General features: G+C 40.8%; 1 pseudogene; it reads left to right on the top strand.

Annotated features, from left to right (window-relative positions):
* LOC116699132 (epidermal retinol dehydrogenase 2-like) overlaps window positions 1-5,593 on the top strand; it is a 38,739-nt pseudogene that overhangs the window by 1,436 nt on the left and 31,710 nt on the right.

Below are 5,593 nucleotides of genomic sequence, written 5' to 3'. Positions count from 1 at the left end.
CACTGCCAAGGTGCTCTTGAACAAGGCACGAACCCCCCTAAGCGCTGGTCCAGCACTGGCAGCCCACTCACTCTGAAATCTCTCCATTAGTGCATGTATAGGACCTGAGCATGTGTGTGTATTGCAGGCCTGTGTGTAGTGTGTAATAACAACAGAGTAAAATTGTAATTTCCCCTTAGGGGATCAATAAAGACCAGCTAGCAATAGAACCAAGTTTACCCTAATCACGTTACACTTGCCAGGCCAAAACTAACACTAAGTTTGGCTTTTATCTCTTTGCCCATCCCTAATACTGTTGAATGTACAGCAAAGTACAATGTAACAAGTGAAACGGGTATAAAGATGCAGGAAACCAGCAAAAGGGATAGCTCAGGGAAAGAAGAATGGTAGGGAGGGGATTGACAGTGACAAAGGGCAGCTTTATGCATAATGCATAATTTGTTGACAATTTTTTAAACCTTTAAGTAATATTGTTAAACAGAAATGAATATGAGTCTTAATTCATAATGATGAACAGGAAACGGATATTGTGCATGTGGGATATCAAAGTGTGAATTTAATTGTGCATTAACTAGGCTCCAGACTAACTTTTTGCCTTGATTGCACTGGTGCGCCTAACATTTTTATTTAGGTGCACCCAAATCTTTCCTTGCGTTGAGTTAACGCCACAATTTCAAGGTCACCTTTATATCATGCTCCATATACATTCATATATATTACGTAAATTATTTTAAACCAGAATAAGGTGTAGGTAAATACTTTTCTAAAATTTGAAGCACAGTTATACTGTATATAAAAACAATTTAAATTTTTTTTTTTTTAAAGTGCTTCACTGAGCTGCAAAACTAAAACATTTAAGCAAAATAGAAATTGCTACTGTTTAAAAGGGCTTTCCTGAACTGAGACCTGACATTTCATGTCTCAAGGTCTTATAGCGGGTCCCCCCTTGCTGTCGCATGCCCCTCACATGGCCCACACCTAGCCATTTGGCCTTGCCTATATCAGCTTGCCACACTCCTTAGCATCAAATCCTCCAAACTGGGTCCATCTAACTGGGTCCAGCACGGGTCGAATGGCTGGTCAACAGAGTTACACACATCGTGTGTATGAAATGTCTGTGTTGTCACTGCGCAGCATTTTTATGAACTATGATATTCTGGCCAGCGGAAACACTTGTATAAATACAGGTTTGCCTCTCTAAACCATATCAACATAAACAACATTGCTTCGTTTGTGGAGAGGCAGCGGATGTGAGGACATAGGAAAAATGTTAGTCGCACCCAATTTGGTTGCGTGTGCAACCGTGTGTGCAACCAAATTGGTCACCCAAAAGTATACAAAAAGGTATGCTACCTCCTATATTCCTTACTCCTTGATATATCATATAACTTCCCCTCCTCAATTGTATAGGTAAGACCTTCAGTATTACAGAAAGGTATTGTTTGTAGGGGTAATGCTTTAAATTTATGGCAAGAAAACCTACACAAGGCAGAAATTTCCAAATTGTCCCAATCACCCTTAACTCACCCCCTTATTACTTGAGTTCACTGTGTATGCTTCTTTCTGAGTCCTCTTTTTTCTTTCCTTCCTAGTTCCATCATGAAATTCTTCCTGGAAACAATCCAAGTCCTCCTGCTGTCCCTCTGGTACAATGTGGAATCTTTCATCCACATGTTTGTGCCCACAAAGAAGAAGAACATCACTGGTGAGGTGGTGCTGATCACGGGGGCAGGTAGCGGGATCGGGCGCCTCATGGCTAAGGAGTTTGCGGCTCGGGACACTGTACTGGTGCTGTGGGATATTAACCAGGATGGGATGAAGGAAACGGCTAGACTGGCTAAGCAGAGTGGAGCCAGCAGAGTCCACTACTATCTGTGTGACTGCAGCGACAAGAACGAGGTTTACAGAGTGGCTGACCAGGTACGGTTCCTTGAATATCTGAACAACATGGCATCCATGACACTATTTATAACTCTATCTTTCTCCAAGTACCATGCACACCTTGCCGTACTTGGCTAGCCTCCGTAGTTTATTGCAATCCGTTGTTGTCGGGGTATGCCAACTGCCAGAAAGTTATTTTGGCCATAATTTGGCCTGATAAATCTACTCGTTATTTAGTATTTATGCTGTATATAAATACACTGTGCCATTGTTTTTCTATGGAAAGATGAGTAGAGACAACTTGGAGGAACCCCCACTTTCGGCGTGTGGCAGAGCTTGAAATTGCCACCAAGTGCTGGCCTGACAGTTCAAATGATTTCAACTTTGACCTTGTTGTCGCTGACAAGGCCAGAATGATGACATGCACCTGCGCTTTGCCGAAGCGCAGGCACTATGCTTTGTGATCTGCCTGGCGGAAAGGCACTGTCCCCAAAACATCGGAGTTTGGACTCCTCTTGGAGTCTTTCATAATCAGTCTATCCTGTTGTTAAACCAAAATCAGTGAGCTACCAGTTAAGCAATGGAGGACATCATGAAACATGTTTCTTTGTCATGGCTGTTTTGGTACTATATGAATAAATGTTGTCTAACTTTTGGTTTTTTTATCTGATAAAATAACACTATTTAATAATAACAAACAAGGCACATATTGTAATTCCTGCAGAGAGTTTTTGTTTATTGGCATTATGATCGGAGGCATCAGACGATTATCTCATAATGGCATTAATCATGGCATTAATCACTAGGAAAAACTACTGAGACCACAGTACTGATTCACCAGCTGAAAACTGAATGAATGAACAATGAATAACTCAAATTATCAATATGTCAAAGAGCCATTTATCAGATTCCTCAGCACATCCTGTCCTTACCTGACAAGCTAACTGTTAGATGGTGAACAGGATCCTTTGCGTGGGACAGATGGCTTCCAGCAAACATTATCTCTGCCAACATCAGTGTAAAATACCTTGTCAGTGTCAAGCAGACACCTCGCCGGCCACCTATATTTACAAGTAAATAACTGCCACTTGGTATGCCATGGGGTTACGAGCAATGCTAACTTTAGATCAGGTCAGAAGTCAGTGACAAAGCCATCAGGAGTATTCAGTTTTCACCTGTAGTGCAAACTTTTAGATTAGATGTGAATACCCTGAGTGACAAATTGGATCTTGCATGCTTTCTGAATAAAGTGCCCTGGGCAGCTGCAGTAGTGACTGGACCAGTCAAATAGCATCAGTGTGGGAAGAATGTGCAACACATTGTACCAGTTAACCTTTTATTTGTTCCAGTAATAAGCATTATCTCAATAGTGTTCAACTTGACTAGTCATCAACTTGGATCAACTACATCACTACTTTATATTCAACATCTATGACAATTTATTATTCAGTAGAACATTTATTTAAAAATGGCAAACATTCAGATTTCTTGTCATTCAAGCATGTTAAAAACAAAGGAACAAAATGTGTTACTCAGACTCAGCAGCATACACAAATAACACATGTTATAGCTAGAATAAATACTAAAACCTATTATAAATAACAGTTTAAAAAAATAAGCCGCTGTTAAAAGAATAGTGCATTAGTGCAGACGAGAGACTTAAGGTTAAACCTGTGATCTCTCTTTAAACACTTACACTGTTTCAGTACAGCCAAATTCAATTTAGCTCCTCTTATGCAGACCTTACACCAAACAACTTTTCAAGAGATTTCACTGTTGCAGACTAATTTCCAATATGGGAATGAAATAATGAGAGTCTTGTTAGAGTTGAGGCTCCTTCCAGCACCAAACAGGTGTTGTTTATGGTTGCTATGGTGCAGCGCTAAGCTAAACGCTAAAGGGGAAGGAACCCTTGTGAAGCGAGTCATCCAAAAGGAGTTTTACCGGCGAATAAACACTGAACTCCTGGTACTGGAGACATTCATTTGCATGTACGGCAGAACAGAAAATCTGCAAACTTTCCCTTAAGTTACTAGCCAACGCTAGCTGTAGCTAGCTAGCTTGGTGACATAACGAATCTAGGTGTCGTCTTGCTATGTGTGACCCTGCAAGATCCCCAGTCTTTACATATTATGACAGTCCTTAATGTTAGATTTGAGATGATTGTCTTTAGATGTGAGGTGGTGTCAGACTTTAGTTTTTTCAAGTCTTCTAGTGTATGGTAGGCATTATTTACAGAGAAAGCCATTGAAGAAGCATAACACAGTATTTGTATTTATTGTATTGTAGATTAATTGACATAAAAGCAGTGATAACAGAGACGGTTTAGAGCAACAGACTGTTGTCTTTTGAGTTGGTTTTACTAACTTTTACTATCCAATAACTTACACTAAAAAAAATGTGTGGCTTGTGTTTTGAAATGTTGATTAGTGTGTATGGAGGAACAAAACTCAATGTTAAAACACACGTTGCAAATGGGGCCATTTTAGGGCTGCTTTACTCCAAAAGAAGGGTCCCCGTCCTTAATCCAGCCTAAAGAAATCCAATTGATTAGCTTTTGTCGTGAATGGGAACAACCAAGTACTTTTAAATTACTGCACACATCACTGGAACCAGGTCTATGTTGATTTCCACCCATTTATTCTTTCACCACTAATGGCGCTTACCGGCTCTACTCAGCCACGGTGCCACATCTTTTGTTTCAAAAGAGGCTGGAGCCAGCAAAAAAATCACTTCTGGCTAAACTATTTGAAAATGCCGGATTTGTTCAGGACACCCCCGTCTGTCGCTTGCAATGATGACGCAGTGATTAGTGACAATTCCCTCTGACCAATCATTTGTCTGCAGGTTTTCACGTTACCTTTTGGTATCATATCAGGTCGCTTGGAACCTTGACGGAGATGATACTAAAAAAAATACCTGTTAGCTAGTACCAAGTACTTTAGAGGTGAGTCGAGCAGATACCAAGTAATGGACAAAGAAGGCCCCAAATGAAGACATTTTAAAAATGTACAGGCTCTAAATTATTTTTTGTATTTAAAGACATTACGTTGCCATAGTGTAGATGGAGGGCCGAAGAACGGTACACCCCCCTCTGGCTGACATGGCGAAGACTGTAGTGTATGGTTAGCTCACACAGCCAGACAAAAACATGTGGTTTAGCTGTGACTCAGGTCACTGTGATTTCAACCTGGTTGAGTTTCCAGATGCTTGGAGCCATCTGCCTGGGGATAGCCACAGATGTTAATCCTGCTGAAAGGGTAGAAGTCATCAACCTCTCTCTGGGTTTGTGAAGACGTAGTCCATATCCACAATGTTTCACTTCCAGGATTGTTCCGCGGCAACCAGGAAATTCTGCCGGATGTCACTCTTTTTGCCCGAATATCCGTTTCCTCCCACAACATAGATAAGAAAGAAAGCCTTCATTTGTCCACAGTGGGGAAATTGCGGTTTGCAACAGCAAAGATAAGAGCGGAGATAGATAAGTGTACAGAGATAGATAAGTGTACACGAGATGGATAAGTGTACAAGACATAGCAAACTGTATTTTACAATAATTAAACATGAATTAGTAAATTGCACCAAAATTGCCCAAATGAAAAATTATGTGATATATTGCACAGAGTCAACAGTGTTCATTGTACAGACAGCCGCTGGAAAGAAAGATCTGCGGTATTTCTCCTTCACACAGCGGGGGTGGAGCAGCCTGTCA

This window comes from Etheostoma spectabile, chromosome 12, assembly GCF_008692095.1.
Source record: "Etheostoma spectabile isolate EspeVRDwgs_2016 chromosome 12, UIUC_Espe_1.0, whole genome shotgun sequence".
NCBI lineage: Eukaryota > Metazoa > Chordata > Actinopteri > Perciformes > Percidae > Etheostoma > Etheostoma spectabile.
Note: the sequence above shows the minus strand (reverse complement) of the source record. Positions and strands in the feature narration are given on the sequence as shown.